Source organism: Pelodiscus sinensis, chromosome 6 (genome assembly GCF_052426305.1).
Source record: "Pelodiscus sinensis isolate ZL-2025 chromosome 6, ASM5242630v1, whole genome shotgun sequence".
NCBI lineage: Eukaryota > Metazoa > Chordata > Testudines > Trionychidae > Pelodiscus > Pelodiscus sinensis.
This window is the reverse complement of record NC_143057.1, coordinates 33,175,303-33,196,069: the sequence shown is the minus strand read 5'-3', so window position 1 is coordinate 33,196,069 and position 20,767 is coordinate 33,175,303. Positions and strand designations below refer to the sequence as shown.

At 43.7% G+C, this 20,767-nt stretch overlaps 1 protein-coding gene across 5 annotated transcripts in view; it reads right to left on the bottom strand.

Moving 5' to 3' along the window:
- TJP2 (tight junction protein 2) overlaps positions 1–20,767 on the bottom strand; it is a 104,943-nt gene that overhangs the window by 68,694 nt on the left and 15,482 nt on the right. For 3 of the 5 annotated variants that reach the window (XM_006137846.5, XM_006137845.5, XM_006137850.5), the window contains one exon: positions 15,571–15,691. The gene's annotated coding sequence lies outside the window, so the exon portion shown is untranslated. Of the gene's footprint in view, positions 1–871; positions 1,234–15,570; positions 15,692–20,767 lie in introns of those variants that run through there. The other 2 variants (XM_089779229.1, XM_006137847.5) reach the window with 1 other exon arrangement.

Here is a 20,767-nt window from a genome sequence, read left to right as displayed (position 1 = left end):
TCACACTAATAATCATCTAAGCCCCCATGACTCTCAATCCATTTATACTAAAAACCAAACAAACGTTAAATTTATGATACATCAGTTATTTTAGTCTAAGAGTGTGTAAAAAAGTAAATACTTCCACATTTAAAAAATAAAGCTAATGGCTTTCTTGTACAGTAGCTCTCTACTCCCAAGAAAAGAATTATTTGTTTCACATGCACAATAGGTTTAAAATATAGAATGCATGAAGCCAACCAACTGAAGCTGAGTCTCAGACCAAACAAAACAAACAAAACCAAAACACCACACATATGTTACAGCATTCCAGGAAGTATGTTAATTACAACAAAGCCCATTAGGGTTTGATTTAACTGAAAATCCAGGAGTTTCATAATCCTCCAACATTAACTCATGCTGCTGCTAAGAATACGACAAAAATATATAGAGATCAGCCTAACTTAGGTCAATAATTACTGGAAACATTTATTCTCATATATCCACAATTCCTCTGTTTAGTTTAAAGGACCACACAAAGCTATAAATGCTATGAAATTAACAAAGCAAACACATCCCAAAGAGACTTTCACCACCAACGTGGGAGGGAGACACGGTAGCACTTAAGTCCACAAAGGCAGGATATTGTTGTTACAAAATTTACCATTATCAACAGTCAAGGAACTTTATAGTCAGCTTTGTATTAATTGAAATAATTTTTAAATGGATATAACTTGTGCCCCCCCCAGCTGAGAAAGTTCCAGCTGCAGCTGAGCAGATCAGCATCTCTGATGTAGTCCCCTGAATTCCTTCCAGCTTCACAGAACCCCCTTAAAAGAGGAGGAGGAAGAGAGGAGGAGAGAGAAATGATGCCAAAAGAAAGCATACTTACCCCAGAGCTGCTGGCGAGAGGAAGAGATTTCTTGGTGTACCCTGGGGAAGCGCTCTCAGCGTGGCTGGGGGTCTCACATTTGGGAGGGGAGATAGATACCTCCTCCCCATCCCCTTTTGGGGTGGCTTGTCTCCTAGCTGCACTTCACTATTTTAAAACTCAGGCTCTACAAGCAAGAACTGCCCCGAGATCCCACCCCCAGAACTCCCTGAATCCCCCTCGACCCTGGTGCTGTTAATCCCCCAGCCAGGATGCAACTCTAACCCACCCCTTCCTCTGCTAAGTGCGACCACCCTGGGGCAAAACTTACAGTCACTACCATTTCCTGTGCAGGGGGTGTTGCTTAATCACATACATCACCGTGTTTTACAGGAGCTGTTCCCTAAGGGGAAGTGGATAAAAGAAACCTCCCTGAGTTGAATGGAAATCAGGCAGGAAGGGAAGTAAGGGTGGGTGAGGATATTTGTTACAGACCTGTTCCCTCCCCCCCGCAGGTCCAATTGGTTTGCTCCTGGTGGAACCCTGTGCAGCTCCCATTGTAACATTTCTTCTTCCCCCTTGGAAGTTCAGAGGGAGCCGCCTGCGGGGAATTAATTGTTCGCTTTACGCCTCACACGATGGGAGGGGGGAATCGAATTAGCCATTCAATGCACCAGCTCCAGAAATGCTGCCCCCTTTCAGATCAGGTGACCCCATTTCTAAGGAAGTTTGCAAAGTAATTAGGCTGCTGCACACAGAGACACACTGTCCATCAAGCCCTGGCCTCTGTGACACTGAAAAGTAGGAAGAATAGCTGAGTCAGAGACAGAGAAGCTACTCATGAAATCCCATGCCAATAATAGGACTTTGTACTACTAGAGCCAACACAAAAGATGACCCAAGAGCATTTCACAAACATTAACTAATTAAGCCTTTCTAGGATGCTGGGAGGTAAGGAAATATTTCCATTCCCACTGAGTAGAAAAATATTGTTTTGCCCAGATTACAGAGGAGGAAACAGATGCAGAGACGTGAAAGGACTTGCTAAAAAGGTAAAAAAAAAAAAGGAAATCTATGGCCTCCTTTTAGTAGAACATTTACACTCATCATATTAAAAGACTAATATGAAAGACAATTGGTTTATGGGTTTTTCTAAAGTGACTAAGTCAATCAAAAGTTTTGGCACATCTTTAGTCTATAAAAAACATGTCCCCATCTCTGCCACCCTGAAAACTTGTTGTTTCCAGGTGTTTCTTCCTAGTCCCCAAACCTCACTTTGTGTAGTCATAAGTCACGCCTACTGACTTATTAAATGAATTATTCTCCCCTTACACATTTCTGGTCCGGGCATTAAAGTGTTCTTGATTTGGATCACTATACCTCCCTCTGTTTTCAAAGCTCCTCCCAAGTGACTATAGAACTGGTAAAACTTCATGTTAAGTAACCCATTCATATTTACAGTGGCTAGCATCTGTAATAATTATTTTCCCCTTAATAAAATGATTTTTACTGGAAAGAGATATGCATTCAAGATCTACATTGGAAGACAGTGACTTTTAAATGAGTAATAGCATTACTGCAACAGTGTCTAATCCTTTTTATATATGCTTTAGATAATTTCTGAATAATTTGCTGTTGTACCACTTTCCACAACATCATATCTTGCAGTAGCAGAGATCTCAACATAGCTGTTTGTGCCAAACACAGATATGTTGTGCCTGCTTAAATGTAAGATATTTGATATTTCTACCTAATAAAGTTTGTCATCTAAAATGTCAGATTGCTCCCCTTCTAAAACAAACACAAACCAAACACTTTGCTCAGGGACAACTGTTGTTATATGTAAACTTATATATTACATTCAGAAATCGAATGGGCTAGTACAAGGATAAGGAAAGCAAGCAAGAAGAATCTATGGCCAGCAGAGTTGAGGACTATCACAAGGTGTGACTCCACTTCCCTGCAGAAACCCCATGGATTCCAATGGTTGTGTATTCACCACACCCTTTTATTTTACATTCCCCCCATAATTTTTACAACAAACTCTGTGAGCAATCTATTTATAGTACCACCTGCACTGTTTGGCCCTCTCCCCAGGACCTGAAGGAACAGAGGTCTCTTGCCCTTGAGGCCTCCATGCTGCTAAGCTCATCAAGCTCCAGTCTCCCCCCTCGCCCCCCCATACACACACACTTTTTCTGTTTAACACTTCCTTCCCACCTCTATCAGCAGTGGGCTGGTGGCATAACTGGCTCCTTCTCCCATTCAGCAGGCCAGCCGGATTCCCTGCAGTGTAGAGAGATGCTGGGGGTAAGCCTCAACATTAGTGGAGGCAAGTTTTCCTAATGTGGATGTGCTACCTTGATTTAGAACCCAGGAGACACAGGGGAGTAATTCGTTTGAATGGCCCCGGGGGAGGAGCTATTTCAAAATAGCTGCAGTGAACTGTCCACTCTACAACTATTTTAAAATAGCGATTTCGGAACAGGCATTATTCCTTGTGAAATGAGGTTTACAGAAGTTGGAATAAGCCATCCATTATTTCGAATTTATTTCAAAATAATGGAATTGCTGTGTAAATGCTCACATTGTTATTTCAAAATAATGTCAGTTATTTCGAAATAACTGTGCTTTGTAGATGCACCCTAAGGGTATGTCTAAACTACATCCCTTTTTTGGGACCCCCCCCCCACGGCTGTCATTATGTAAATAAAGCACAGGAAATTCAAATCCCACCTTCATTTACAATTTTGATATGTCTAATTTACATCCCTTTATCGAAAAAGGGATGTCGTTTAGACATACCCTAAGTGTTTAGCTGATTAACCATAACATTTTGCTTATTAATGTTTGCTGATTAAACAGGATTTTACACCTACTTGGGGAGAGGGGAGATCCCTGGATCAGAAAAATGATGAAAAAATGCTAGGGGATACAGTCCTGAAGCAAGCATGGTATTGCTGCCCTTTACTTCTACTCTGCTGATGGCAGTGGTACTACTTTCCACTGCCAGTCACTCTTCGGCCACCCTGCTCTGAAGGCAGCGCCATTGCCAGCAGCAGCGCAGAAGTAAGGGTACCAATACCATACCATGCCTAGTTATAGCGCAGCATAGCAGTTCTTGTCCCATGGGCTCATCTCACTACTCCAGGCACTGCCACTGCTGAGGTCGCAGCACTACTGAGGTTTGGTATAGTCATCATGACAACAGCAGTTCGAGTACAGGCAGTCCCCGAGTTACGCGGATCCGACTTATGTCGGATCCGCAGTTACGAACGGGGCTTTTCTTGCCCCGGAGGACGCGAGCAGCGGGACGCCCAGATGCGCCGCGCTCCCGCCGCCCGCGTCCTCCAGGGCGAGAAAAGCTGCTCGGCGTCTCTCTGGTCTGCTGGGGGGTTGCCCAGCGGGACAGCCCAGACACGCCGCGGCTGTCCCGCTGCCGGCGTCCTCCAAGGCTTTGCTCCCCGTCTCCCTGGTCTGCTGGGGGGAGCTCCCCCCCCCCCCCAGCAGACCAGGGAGACGCGGAGCAAAGCCGCGGAGAATGCAGGCGGGACCACGGCGCGTCTCGGCGGTCCCGCCACCCGCGTCTCCCTAGTCTGCTGGGGGGGGGGGGGGGCACAGTTAGTGCCCCCCCCCCCCCCAGCAGACCAGGCTTTTCTCGCCGACAATGCCTGGGGTAGAGCAGCTGGGGCGCTGCCGGGTTGGTCCCGCTACTGGACCAACCCGGCAGCCCCCAGCTGCTCTGTCCCAGGCGTCCAAATTCAGCGCTGTTGAAACTGATCAGCGGCTGATTCCAGGAAGCCCAGGGCAGAGCAACTCTGCCTCGGGCTTCCTGTAGTCAGCCGCTGGTCAGTTTCAGCAGCGGCTGAATCTGGATGCCAGTTCCGACTTACATACAAATTCAACTCAAGAACAAACCTACAGTCCCTATCTTGTACGTAACCCGGGGACTGCCTGTAGACCAAATTTGAGTTAGTGGCAACCCTATGAGCCAGGTCAGATCTCCACTCTTACAAAGTTGATCAAATTTGTGTAGTCAGGGCAAAACCTATGTGGTGCTGCAACCCCACAGGGGCAGAAGGCAGACCCTAGCCAGCCCCACAGCACAAGAGCTGCAGGTAGGGTGAATGCCAGGCATGATCTGACAGAAACCCACCAGGGCCTTCATTCCCAGGCTATTTACTAGGTCATGACAGGCCATAAACATTTACAAATGGGTCCTGAGCCCAAACATGGACTAAATGATTATAGTGGTCCCTTCTAACCTTGGAATCGATGAGAAGGATGCAGACCAAGCAGTGTTTATAGAACACAAAGTTAAAGCTGGTATGGTATGCAGTGAATGAGTGTATTATCGCTACAGTACATTCAAAAACTTGCTGAAACTAGAAAGGAATGTACAGAAGCCTTGAAAAGGGGAAAGATGGGCAGAAATTGAATCATGCTGCTGGATTCAGAAAAATACTGTAATCTTCTCTCTCCAGCTCTATAATTCATCCACCGGAGCAATACAACTCCAGGAGCATGGGGCAAGAGTTAGTTGCAAAAAACTAAAATTTTAAAAAATTGCTCCCCTCATGCCTACCCCAGACAGACAGGCCTGCCTGTGCATATAAGATGAACAGATAAGGGAAGAAGACAACAATAGCGGAGTAATACAGGGAGCATACAGATGTAATAACACTTTAGAAAAGTGCAAACAGCATATTACTTTGATGTGCCCATACGCTTACAGAGCAAACAGCCGAGGATTTCCTGTGTACCAGGGGTTCTCAGACTTTTTCTTTTAGAGCCTGACACTCCTGCCCCAACACACATACTATAAAAATGATACACCCCTGCAGGTGTGGGTGTAGGCTTAAGCTGCACAGAGGGGCTTCTGCCTCATGAGGCTAAGAGGGGTCTCAAGGCTTTCGCCCTGCAGGGAAGCTTCTGCAGGGAGTCAGGGCTCAGGCCATTTGCTGGGGGAAGGGGAGGCAGCTTCCATCCCACAGGATGCCAGGGCTCAGGACTCCATCTTCAGCGTCTGTGTACTGGGACCCTGAGTAGCGCTGCTTGGCAGACCTCCTAAAAGGGCTTGTGGATCCCAAATAGGCCACGGAACCCCAGTTGAGAACTGCTGCTGTCTAACAAACCTTGTTGCCCCATTCTTCTCTAGTACAGCCTCCAAACCAGTGCGCCTACTAAGCTGAACACTTGGGTGGCCACCAACGAGACACTCAAATGCTGCCCAGCTGATTAATAGGGCTCCCCACAGCCAAATATTTGGAGAAGCAACGTCCAATCTTTCCAGCCCGAGGGACAAACTTTTTTCAGGAAGGACCAAGGCCCATCATCCCCCATCTCTCATGCTGTCTAGAAAAGAGAAATGCAAGGCTCCTGGCAGGAACTCATGTGGAGGTGGGCTAAGGAGAGGGCAAAGAGATATAGAGTGGCGGGTTTGTTGAGGGCAAGAATGCAGCATACTCCAGCTATCCCCATCCAGTAGGTGGCTCCTTGGGGACCATAGAGAGTTGCCCCAAGTTAGAGAAGACCCCATGCTGCTCTATCCCCTACTGGGCCAGATAGTCAAGATGGTTGGTTCTCATCTTCTCCTCCTTTTCCCCACTCCTGGACTACCCTGGGTGGAGGAGGGGAGCCATCCCTTACCAGGCCCTCTCCTAGACTCAGGCAGAGGTAGTTAAGCTCCTACCTTGGTCTCCCTACAGCTCCCTCAGCTTGCCTGGTAATAGGCAACAGAGCAACCACATCTACCATTCTCTTCCCCCTTGTGCAGCGTCGAGGACGTGCTGAGCAGGAACAGCAGGGAAGGACAGCAACCGTGCAGATCACTCCTGGCTCAGATCAAGGCTACTCCAGGAGCTACTCCAGGGGCAACAGGAAAAACAGTGGAGCAAGCAGTGGTCTCAACCTTCTCCCCATAGTGATGGAGCAAAGCTGAATAAAACCCACAGGGCCTGGGTCTGAGGGTATGGCTCAGGGGTTTGGAACGGGTCCCATATGAGGAGAGGTTAAAGCGACTGGGACTTTTCAGTTTAGCAAAGAGGAGACTGAGGGGGGATATGATAGAGGTATATAAAATCATGAGCGGCGTGGAGAGGGCCAATAAAGAAAAGTTATTTATTAGTTCCCATAATAGAAGAACTAGAGGACACCAAATGAAATTAATGGGTAGCAGGTTTAAAACTAATAAAAGAAAGTTCTTCTTCACACAGCGTGTAGTCAACCTGTGGAACTCCTTGCCAGAGGAGGCTGTGAAGGCTAGGACTATAATAGAGTTTAAAGAGAAGCTAGATAATTTCATGGAGGTTAGGTCCATAAAAGGCTATTAGCCAGGGGATAAAATGGTGTCCTTGGCCTCTGTCTGTCAGAGGCTGGAGAGGGATGGCAGGAGACAAATCGCTTGATCGTTGTCTTCGGTCCACCCTCTCTGGGGCACCTGGTGCTGGCCACTGTCGGTAGACAGGATATTGGGCTAGATGGACCTTTGGTCTGACCCAGTAAGGACGTTCTTATGTTCTATATCACATAACACTAACACACACAAAGACACCGACACACCCCTACACCAAAACATAAGCCACCGTCAGTTTCCCAACTAGGGCTTCTCCTGCCCACTTTCTAACACTTATGTCTCCCTCTCACTGGTCTGAGTGCACTGGGGACATGCAAGAGAGAATATTTTGAGACAGAGCAGCATGCTCTGTTACCTAGATCCCTGAAAATCACAAGTGGGAACACTCACACATCCCAGTGTTACATGGGAATTCTGCTCTTGTTCCCACTGCAGGATTCAATTTCAAAATAATAGTAAAGCATTCTTGTTGCCTGCTCTAGAGAAGCCAGACGTGACATCTGTGAACCACAGCTTACACAATCCAATCATTATTTTACATGCGAAGCAAGACAAAAAGGCCACTGCCTTAACTCCACATGCACAGGGGTACTGCAAGGAGTGATATTTTTAAATTAATCCCATTCATGGGAGAATTACACATCACTGAACTATATGACAAGTGTGCAAACAACTCATTCCATAACCACATCTCCCACTCTGCCTTCTAGCTTAAAAACACAAAGCAGACACTGTTTGTCCATGGTCAGATTCAATCTACATTCTGTGCAGCAGCAGTTTAGAGAGATGACTTGCTGCAGCACAGAGTCACGAGAAGCCCATTATTTCTTCTGCAAATTATCAAATATTACCATGAATGAAGGAATTGTGCATCCACCAGCTCCAACAAGAACACTCCAGACTGTATCATTTTAACATTATTTTTAATTTGTAACTTGTAGTAATCTGTACATGCGTGCACACACACGTATTCCTGCTAACTAGGAATGTTAAAGACTAGTCGACTACCAATAAGCAAATGCTTATTGGATAGTCTGTTGACTAGTCAATCCCAGCTCCCCTGCCGCCTCTATCAGATAGAGGCAGCAAAAGGGAGGGGAGAGGAACTTCAAAGCAGCAGCGCCACACAGCTGAGCCGTGGATCAGCTGTGTGGCACTGATGCTTTGAAACCCCAAAGCAACATTTCAAAGGAGCAGCCACTGCCGCCGCCCAGCTGATCTGCAGCTCAACTGCACAGAGACACTGCCCCTTCAAAATTCCTGAAGGACCGTGGAGCCCGGGGTCAGCTGGGGACTCCCCAGCTGACCCCGGGTTCTCTGGAAATGCCATGGGGAGCCCGAGATCAGCTGGGGAGTCCCCAAATGATTCTGGGTTCTGGGGAAGTGCCACGTGGAACCCAGAATCAGCTGGAGAGTCCCTAGCTGACCCCAGGCTCCGCACTGGGAACTCTTGTATATCTCAAAGCAGGCACCAGCGTGCAGCCCGGAGTCAGCGGGACTTCCCACTGGCCCCAGGCTGTATGCAGAGTTCCGCATTCCTCTTTTGAAATGCACAAAAGCCTCAGCAGGGGCTCTTGTACATTTCAAAGGAGGAATGCGCAAGTGCCTATCGACTAGTCAAGTAGTCAATGGAAATTCCATCGACTATTTGACTAGTCAATTAACCGCATTTAAACATCCCTACTGCCAACCAATATTCCCCATTAACCAGCAACTGGTTCTGCTAATCATAATCAAAACAAAGTGGTTATTCTTTGTGTTACGAATTATGCTGTATTCTCTCATTTCTGAACTGTGCCTTTTTCCTGGATTTTCCACATATTTATGTATTTTTACATGTAATATTTATATCAATGTCAAGAGTACCAGGCAGTGATATACAGTGGTAAATCAGGGCACCAGGAACACACTTCAGTGACAGATGTCAATATGACATACCATGGTATTATTCAGACTGATTAGTAGCTCCATCACCCCTGCCCTTTACAATGCCTTGCTACTCACAGCATGTAAATTGCTCCCAGCTATGTTGAGGTGTATGCTTCAGCCAGCGAGCTACACTTTAGCTCTTACCAGCCTTAAAAATCACTGCCAGGTGACCCCAAAACTCTCCCAGTCTCAGATTTTCCAGAGAAATGTATGTCCTATACTGCCCAACCCTCTCCTGGGCAGTACAAATACACTGAGTTCATTATTCCTTTAAAGGAATAACATGCACACAATTTGTTACTCCAAATGGAGTTATCCAGACACTTTGATTTGAACACACTGGATTAGATAAAATAGAACAAGTTTATTAACTACAAAGTGGGAATGTGAATGGTTAACTGGTAAACATCACTCCCTGCCAGGTGATACTTACTTGTTACAGTTAACCATTAGGGACTGGAGCAGCCCCCCACCCTCAGCCCGCTATGGGCAGGGTGGCTGCTTCAGCCTGGCAGGGACCACCACAGGTGGGGGATGATCCAGTCCGGCCAGAGCAACCCCCACCCACAGTGGGCATGGCCCAGCTGGAGCAGTGCACCATGAGCAGTCAGTCCAGTCTGGCTAGAGCAGCCCCAGCCCACGGCAGGGGAGCCATTTCAGCCCACCCCTTCCTTCCCCATTTAAGTATTTAACCAGTTAAATATAACATTCAACCAGTTAATGGATTTTGCATCCCCACTACAAAGAGAGGTTTTAATTAAATGCATAAGAGTCAGAAATAGGTATACGAAAAAGGTAAAATTCTGACTAGTATCTACTTAAGAAACTTTGTTAGATGAAATGCAAATTTTTTCACCACAACCTTCTGCAGATTTCTGATGAAACTCTAGGTCAGGAGGATCGTTACTCCTCAGAGACAGATTATTGCTCCCTCTGTTGTTTCTTTAGGTGCAGTGAATGCAATGGGCAAAGAGTAATAAGGATGCGGAAAGGTGTCTGCCCCTTCTCTTTATAGTTTCAATCCCCCTCCTAAAAAACATTTCCAGCCGAGAACCAGAAGCTGAAGAGGCTATGTGGAAGGATATTCTCTATTTGAGCTTCCTTTGTATTCCCTTCCTGTTTGATGATTCTGTTTACTGCTTAAATACAAATTAGCCAGAGCACACATTCCTTTGTACAGCCGCTCCCCGAGTTACAAACAAGTTACGGACCAATACTTGTTACAGTTAACCATTAGGGACTGGAGCAGCCCAGTTACTTGGTCCGTAACTCAAAGTGTTCGTAACTCAGATCCCATAGAGTTACATGGCGACCGTGCTGTTCGTAAGCGCGGATCACCATTCGTAACTCGGATCCGCATTGACGACCGCTATGGTCGTAAGTGCGGATGGTCGTAAGCGGAGGTGGTCGTAACTCAGGGAGCGGATATATAGGACACCTGTTTGCCAACATCTGCTCAGACAGAGCTGTGGGTTTGAAACATTTATTAACAACACTATACAGGGGAATATTATAAATTTCATATACTACGTTGACACACACATTTACCAGGAGGATATTGACCAGCAATTCCTGAGTTTTCGAATGACACCTTACATGGCATATTTGTACAAGGATTATTACAATAGTGCATAAGGATGTGATCTGTCACAGCTGGACACTCAGCACTTGTGAGAATTAGAACACTTTTTCGGGCACCTAAATAATTAATAATAATAAATTTTAGCCCAGAAGATCTGGAGTCTATTACCAAGTCTTCCATAGCTTCCTATACAACTGGACATGTCAATTGTATCTCCCAATTTCCTCAATCCATAAAAGGGTGTTAACACATATCACAGTAAAATCGTTCAAGATTCTCTGATGAAAGGTGCTATCAATTATTGTTTTAAAGAATGCCGTGCTGTTAAGCCCTCATCCGTCCCCCCCACATCACAGCTTTTACAAGCATGACAAACAGCATTCCAAATTTTACATAAAACAGTTTGTCTAGGCCTAATGTTCGAAAGCGATGGGTTTATTAACATCTTTATATCTACTTGGGAAGGTGCAAAGGACATACAATGGAATGAACTTTCAGCACTGCTTGGGGGACTTAGTAAAGCAGGAATACTCAAACAGGTGCAACATACAAGATACAAGACCAGCATAGTGCAGCTGCACTCAACTAAATGCAGAGATGCAGCCAGCAGAGATTACAGGTCCCAGCGAACATTTGATATGGTTCATGTCAAACTAGAGCATCACACAGCATAATCTGTTGTCCCAATGGGATAACAGTCGCTCTCGAACTGCATAGGGCATTTGTGGCTAACCCCAGCCTGGCTTCTATGACTACAAAAGAACCACCATCAAATATCTACATATTTTCAACTCTTTAGGGAAAAGCAGATTATTCTTTTTCAGTGTAGAGGTACAACACAAATGGAACTGAAAATGTTTAAAGTATTTGTGATTAATGTAAGCTCAGAGTGAGGAAGTATGTTAAGCTTTAAGATGAATTATGACTGGCACTGGCTTACAGTTCACAAAATGAAAAAATATTTCAGCCACTGTGACACATTAGATTAACCTCCCGCCCTATGGACAGATCACTATATTAAGAAGAACATTATACTTTAAAGAGCAAGATACGAAATCCATCACATATAGCGTCAGTTTGGCCACTTTGTTTGCATAGAGTTTTTTAAGCAGTGGGATCAGAATTTTCTTATGCTAAGAAAAAATGCAAAACATGTCGAGACCACAAAGCACGTAGCACTGTATCTTTGTAAGAAGGAAGAAGCTAACTGACTGAAAAGACAGATGAAATGCACAAACACAGTAGAAACTGTTTACCCTGAATAGATTTTCACCTACTGTATAATGTCAAAATATATCCAACAGCATCCTGAATCTTAGCAAATGGGAGAGGCAGTAGAGTTTGCTGTGCAATAGGTGGATCATGGGCCAAATCCGGACTACCAAATGCTTTTGAACAGACCCCAGACCTTTTTATTTATTTATGATCATCATTATTGTTGTTCTTTTTAAATTACTTTCTCTGGAGTCTAGCCCTTAACTTTACCTTGACTAAGAAATTTGGGCCTTGGGGGAAAAAAGTTTGTCGTCTTTGGTCTTCTGGACAGAGCACTAAACTGGTAGAGACCTGGATTCTACCCCTCACACTGCCCCTGACCTTCTAGAGGACCACTTTGTGCCTCAGTTTCCCCATCTTAAAATGAGGCTGATAATACTGACCTCTTTTATAGCTTTGATATAAAGTGATTAAGCTAAAAGCTTGATATTACTATTGTTAAATAAAGTGTACTATTAAAAATTCTGAACAAAAAGAGGAGCAATTGCAAAGCCATAATTAATATATGCTGTGCTCTCTGCAGAACCTCATTAAAAAGGGGCTCTTTTCAGCATTCACTTCACAGGCAAAACTCCCCTGGACTATTTTAGAAAAGATGACCTGAAAACATTCTGTTTAAAAAATGCTTCTGTTCCATTGTGCATCTAATGTATTCTTCATTTCTTCCCACAGTTCTTGATTCTTCATATTTATATGAAAATTAGGATTTGCGGATCTTAATAGTTCAAGTGACAGAAATAGCAATAGGAGCTGAAGAAGTCATGTTCCACTATTATTACAAATATTTTTCAAAATAATAAATATTTAGACCATAAACAGACGCATCACAAGGAAAGAAAGACCCAACTTTCTTGGAGACTACCATATTTATCAAGGGCAAGTGGTGAAAAATACTGAAAGTATACGATAGAATTTATTTTTAGTATGTATCAGGCTTCAGAAGTTCTTTAACCAAATAATTCCTTGACAGCATAAGTCAACCTTCACAACTCTCCCTCCTTATTTGCTGGGTCACATCACTTCACCCTCTGCTGATTCAACACATCCCTGTTGCTATTCTCTCCAAAGCACAGTGTGTACATTGCATTGGCACCTATCCCTGCAGAACTCCCAAAACAGGGAGGCAAGGAAATATTGCCTGCCCTTCCCCCTCAGAGGTAATACTGCCCAGGATAAAATTGTCTTCTCTGGAGCAGTGTTGGAGCACCTCTTCAGGTGTTGCTTCAACCTTTTCATACTCAGAGCTCTGTCTTAGTCCTTGCTAGGATTGTAAACATAAACCACTCTTCCCTTATGATCACCAGTTCATTTGAATTGCTGAAAGCCCAAATGTGTATCAGACACCAGTGGGTGGATGCACTTTCACGAGTGTGCCAGCAAACAAAACAATCTGGTCACTGGTTCTTCTTCTACAGTGGACTCCCACCAGTAGACTCCCTGAGAGAAGGGCTTTCCTGACCATTACCACTGGACTCAGTGTACTTCTTCCATTGACTCCATAAGCCATTTAAACAAAACAGATTCTAATTTCATATGGTCTAAAGTCCAAGATATCAAATCTTGCCACAAAACAGAAAGCAGGAATATCTCAACACAACTGGATTGAAGTCCTTTAGTGGTTCATGTAAGACTCAAGATTGGAAGGCAGCACAAGTTTCCAGGTTCTCAGTATGTCCATATTGGGCATGTTGACAAACAGAAGTCGTGCAGAACCACTCTTAGAACTTGTGGTTATCCTTATGTTAGTTTCCTCAGTGTAAGCAAAGCAAATACATTTTTCATAATAAAAGTCATGCCAGATAGGGTTCTCAACCTCATATGCCTAATTGTAGTGTTCAGGAAGAGACTCACTTAGCACTATATATTCTTGCTTCTAGAATATTAAACTAGCTTTGATTAACAGTTTGTCAGATACATTGTCCAACAAATTCTTGCAGCCTATCACAAGTAAAAGACATCCACAGAATCTGAGCAATATCTTAGATGTATCAAAGTGAAAGCTAACTTGTATCATGCTCATATAGTAAAATATAATTATTCCTATGTTCCTTTCAAGTTACCTTCGGTTTATTCCACATAGAACAAAATTACACATATAGTTAATGTTCTCATCAAATGCACCTGAGACTGTGCTTCAAATGCAAAATTTTCTAAGATGCCTAACAGATGTATTTCCTTTAATGATGCACTATAAAAATATATATATAGCACTGTGCTCATTCTAGGTATTCTATGCACAACGTGACTCTGTAACTGAGTACAGTAGACTTCCGATAATCTGGAACCTATGGGACCTAGGTGGGTGCCGGATTATCAGATATGCCGGACTATCAGGAGGTACTATAAGATGGTTATATATACACACACACTGTATACATTATATACTGTATATAAAGTGTTCTTAACCCTTTTTATTGTACATACTGTATACAGTATACTGTAATGTTTTAGTTTTTTAAAGTCTTTTTTACCCTTTTTGCTCAGTTCAGCTGCTGCCGCTATTACCTTCTGACTCATTTTTTGCCAAAGCTCACTCACTGGGCTCTTGCCATTTTGATGCCGGATTATCAGGCGTGCCGGACTATTAGAGTTTTACTGTAATTCACAATTGTTTTGCCCTGTGTGGTTAGTTTAAAATAATGTATTTTTGCTCCACACACACACACACACACACACACACACACACACACACACACACACACACGCGCCAAATACTTACGTTTAATACAAATGAAACTAAACAAGTACAGTAGACTTCCGATAATCCGGCACCTTTGGGAGTGCTGGATTATCAAATATGCCTGAGTACCAGGAGATACCACAAGGGGGCATACTCCCAACCCAATCCTCATCCCTCCCACTTTATGCTTGGGTCCCTGAGCCGCCGGTACAGCTGCGCATCTCCCTCCAGGCGCTGGGGCACATGCACTGAGCAGCCGGCTTTTCAATGAGCAACCCAATCCCCCTTCCCTTCTTCAGAGCCAAACACCTACCCTCCCTGCTATCACCCAATCCCCCTTCTCCCCCAACCTTATGTCAGGGTCCCAAAGCAGCTGCCTGTGCTCAGCAGCTGGCTGCTAGCACATGCAGGCTGGATGCTGTGTGTGCTGGGGACCGTGAGCGCGCATACGGCTCACAGCGGCCCGGCTGTGAGCGTGGCTGACCTGAGCAGTTCCGGGTTCCAGTTGACGCTGGACAACTGGATGCCAGACTATTGGAGTTTTACTGTACTTACATATTTTAGGAGCAAAACATTAGCTAACTGATGAACTACTCCAACCTAGTGCATCATCATTTACTTGGCACTGACAAAACACTCTGTTTTGCAGACAAGATCTCTACTTCAAAGAGCCTATGTTATGAACTACTAAATTTTAGTGTATGCATGTATCTACTGGTCCTAAGTTATATAGGAATTCCAATAGAATTGCATCAGATCACTGCATGACCAGCTGAAGAACACAGCCTGATAAATATTTTGTCTAATGCTTTAAGATGCAATAATTAGTGATTTTACATTGATTTTACAGATTTCAGGCTGATAACAGATCCATAAGGTCAGGAAGAAATTAACTGTACCTGGTGAGGAATGTTGCTTTTTGAACCACTCTGTCTATTTCCAGTCAAGTATTTTGGGCTTGAAGTACAGCTGTGCTCCCAGTTCCACTCACAAGGGGATGGCAGGGTAGTAGTCTGTTTCCTAAAAAATAAAATTGCATTTAAGTCAAGTATAATCACAATGAAGGTGTCAAGCTGACCTGCACTAGTTCAATGGCTGAGAGTTCTATACTTAGAGGTCACAAATCAGTTATCCAAGTGCAAACTCCTCAGGCTCTACAATTGCCTTAACATACAGTCACAGACATTCCCTGTGGGTACACTGACCTGCCTTGCTACCCAGGTGAGTCTACCTTTGTGACAGTCCCTTACACCAAGTATCACAGCACTATTCTGGTCACTTCAGCCCCAAAGAACCAGTCATTTACCCAATGTCAACTGCACTTTACCTCCCACACCGAAGACAACACTTTTAACCAAACCTATAATAAAGTATCTAAAGATTTATTATATAAGAAAAAGAAATGACAGTTACAAGGTTAAAGCAAGTGAACATATGTAACCACAAAGGAGTTTCCATATTCAGATTTCAAATAATTATGGATGCTTCAATAATAAGTAAGCTCTATGGGACCTTTAGGGCTAACTCTGTCTAATTTCTGGAGATCTTTTGACTACACCTCATAATCCTTACACTACACTCCCAGGATCCAAGAACAGAAGAACGGCCATACTGGGTCAGACCAAAGGTCTATCTAGCCCAGTATCCTGTCTGCCAACATTGGCCAATGTCAGGTGTTGCAGAGGGAATGGATAAAACAGATAATCATCAAGGGTATGTCTAGACTACATGCCTCTGCTGACAGAAGCATGTAAATTAGACATACCGACAGTTGTCAGTGAAGCGGGGATTTAAATATCCCCCGCTTCATTAGAATAAAAATGGCCGCCACGTTGTGCCATCTCAGCTATTTGTTGGCACAATTTGTTGGCACAAACCGGCAGTCAAGACAGGGATCGGTCGACGAGGAAAGCCTTTGCCGACCGAGCCTGTAAACCTCATTTCACAAGGCATAAGGGATCGGTCAGCAAAGGCTTTCCTCGTCGACCGATCCCAGTCTTGACTGCCGGTTTGTGCCGACAAACAGCTGAGATGGTACAACACGGTGGCCATTTTTATTCTAATGAAGCGGGGGATATTTAAATCCCCGCTTCATTGACGACTATGTCGGTATGTCTAATTTACATGCTTCCATCGGCAGAGGCACGTAGTCTAGACATACCCTAAGTGTCCCATCCTTTGTCACCCATTCCCAGCTCGTAACAAACAGACTAGGGACACCATTCCTGGCCATCCTGGATAATAGCTATTAATGGGCCTATCCAAGCCACATAAAAGATATAATTCCTTCTTATTACAGGATTTTATTCTTTCCCCCTTGTGTTCGGAGCTGCAGACTCAGCTGATGGAAGGAATTTTCTTGCATCATTCATCTTAAGGATGAATTGGGGGAAAAACAAGAGTAAATAACAGTATCTTGCCAAGCCCCAAGATACAATCGGATTTGCTCCAGTCTCACAGACAGAGACAAACACCTACAAGATCTTTATCAGGAATGCGTAAAACAGAGCCAGACAGGTACCCAGAAGTCAACTACTTCAAGATAAGCCCAACAAGGAAAACAGAACACCACTGGTTATCACTGACAGCCCTCACCATAAACCCCTCCAGCGCATCATTAACCATCTACAACCTATCCTGGAAAATGATCCCTCACACTCACAGGTCTTGAGAGACAGGCCAGTCCTCGCCTACAGACAGCCACCCAACCTGAAGAAAATCCTTTCCAGCAGCCACACATCACACCTCAGATACACTCACCCAGGAACCTACCCTTGCAACAAACTCTGCCCACATAACTAAACAAGTGATACCATCACAGGACTTAACCACATAAGCCACAATATCAGGAAACCATACAACTGCACATCCTCTAATGTGATATATGCCAGCAAGTGCCAGCAATGCCCCTCTGCCATGTATATTGGCCAAACTGGACAGTCTCTATGATAAAGGGACACAAATCAGACATCAGAAATGGTAACACACATAAATCACAGGGGAACATTTTAACCCGCCCGGTCACTCAATCATGGATTTAAAAGTAGCCATTCTTCTACAAAGGAATGTCACTAACCAATTATAGAGAGAGTCTGCAGAACTGGAATTCATCTACAGATTTGACACTGTTACCCTGGGCTTGAAAAAAAAAAAAAAAGACATCAACTGGTTGGCACATTTCAAAGCCAATTTCTTCTGTCTTTAATATCTGCATTTCCACATCGAAAGCTATGTATTGACACAACCAGCCCACTTAATTAGCCTCATTAACCCAGGTCCTACAATTGTCAGGTATTTCTTCTGCTGTTTATATATAGCTTGGCTTCTTTTATTTCCATTTGAAATTAATCTGATGAGGTGGGTTTTTAGCCATGAAAGCTCATGATATTTTGGTTAGTTTCTAAGGAGCCACAGGACCTAGGTTCCCTGTAAGCTGTGCAGCTGTTTAATGAGCTCTACCAAGAAGCTCATTGAGTGGCTGGGGGAGGGGCGTCTTCCTGAGCAGCAGCTTAAAAAAGGAGCTGCTTGCTTGAAATGGAAGAACTCAGAGAGCAGGTAGGGAGGAAAGATAAGGAGAGGGGGAGGAGAGATAAGGAGGGAATAAGTGGCTGGGGGGGGGGGAGCTGTAGGGTAGGAGTGTTTGGGGAGATGAGGAGGGAGTAATGGCTGGAATTTAGGAAATCCCATCTGCACCAGGAGAGGAGGTGGAGGCAGAAACCTAGCACTCTCCTCAAGCCTGATGACGTGACTTGCCACGGCCATACAGGAAGCCTGTGGCAGAACTGAAAACACAACCCAGGTTCTCTAAGTCCTGTCTTACACCTTGACAATCAGGCCAGCCTTCCTTTCCAAAGCATCTTATTCAAGTGACATTCTAAATCTCTACAGAAAGATACGGTCCTAAAGGTGGATCCACCTGTGTAGGGAATCATCATTTATACATCCTTCTGCTTAGTAATCCACAGCCACCTCTGGTGAACAAGGATAGCAGCAAGAAACATGGTGAAATAATTACCAGAAGAAATTCTTCAATTACCACCTAAATAAGGGTTAGACATTCTAACACCGTGAGCATGGCTATGTCAAGACAGCATTTTTTTTTTTAAGTTAAATAGTCTATGGCAACAACAATCCTTCGGGCTTGTTTCTACTTTTTAAAACAAACACTTTTCAACCCCAAATTCAAGATGTGAAAACTGATTGATGGTTTGTGGTTCTCTCCCTTTCCTCCCCCGCTCTCACTCAAGAAAATTCCCAGAGCGTAGTTGTGGCATGATTATGTAGCTGCAGGACAGAAGGATGCTTCAACATGTCTTTTGAGCAGTGAAAGATACATGAATATTCATAATGTCAATTTTATTGTTACAGCTGTACACACAATACTGATTTCCCTGGAAGCATCGGGACAGTTATACGTTGGGCTAAAAACTAACACACCATCTTGGGCATGATTTGGGGTCCTTATAGAGAGGTCAACAGTTATTAATACTCAACTGACACATACATCTCATCATTGTTCTACAGTGACAAACATAAGTGGTAAAGAAAGTAACCTTGATGGTGCTTTGGATCTTTAAATAAAAAAAAAATTGTGATATAAAAATAGCATGAGTTTTTCTCCTTTCAAAATAAGCGTTATTCTTCCATTTTATTCTCAGAAACTCTCCATTTACCATGTGACAGTGCTGGAGCAGGCAGGTGAGACCACGACTGTGGCCATACCAGAGTTCCCAATGGGCAGGCAGGATCCCAGCTGCAGTCATGCCAATGGCACACCAGAGTTACCTGTGGGCGGGCAGACCTGGAGCGGTACCTGCTACATAATGGGACCACAGCCTTGACTGCCCTGTGCTAGACCATCAATGGTTAACTGGTTACATGATATAATTGTAATCATTGAATTGGTTAACTGTTTTGGGCAATAGTTACATCCCTAGAAGAGATTACCTTGACCTGAACCTTTGTCCCTGGAAAATGATATAGAAAGGGGGAATTACAAACATGGTTTGATTTGATTACCTACGTGGCTCGATCATCTCATTGTAGGTTTACTGATCAACCAGTTAATATTTCAAGTATTTACGCCCAGATATTTACCTGTAACTGGAGCAACCATGTGAAGACCTATGCAACTGAAAACAGAACAACCCACCTGACTCTTAATCTCACCCATGACTGCAGCACGAGTTATTTTTGAGCTTTCACTTGTAAAGGTACATTAAAACCTGATTAAGCTCACATTGGCTTGTAATTAAAAAGAGCAATGACCATGTTGTGAACTCACTTCTGTTATGCAAACATGCTCTTTAAATGTTAAATCCCTTAATATAGAACACTCATATCATCCTCAATATCTTAGGTGTTGGAAAGAAAAGCAAACAAATTTATTGATGGGACATTGTCATCAGTAATTTGATACTAGCTAAAATTTGAAAATAGAGACAAAGTTTCAAAGATGCAAAAATTATTAATTAGAAAATTAGGTTGTTTTTTTAAAAAACAAAAAACAAAACCTTTTACATCAACCAAGGTTGTGTAAAGCCAACTTTGTTGCACTGAACACCACCATACATTCAGACAACTGAGAAATGCAAAAAGAACATGCAAATTGCTTTCCAACATGGCTACACAGGCTATTTCAAGAAACTACACAATCTGTTTATCAGCAAGTAAGGAGTGGCTGCAAAACTCAAACAGAGTACCACATAGGTACAGCTACAAAAGAGAAGAAAAGTTAGAGTTTGTGCAGTGCTAATAATGGGGTTGAACTCTTTCTAAACAGAGTGAAATGTGCACTCAGAATTAGGAACTCTTCCAATAAGTAATTTGTATCTTAAATGAGTATTTTAAGACTTTGTCCAGTTAATGGATTCATAAGAATTTTCCCTTGTTGCAATATCACCCTTGCAGCTCCAATGTGGGGATCTCTAACAGAAAGGAGGTGTTGAAATCTGTGTTGAAATCTGTGCTGTCTAAACATGCTCCGAGTAGGGTTAGATGACATGATTGATGCACTGATACCTTGTCTACTTTAGTGCTCCCACCACTTATAGCTTCACTGGAGCAACAACTGTAGGAAATTAAAAAAATAAATAA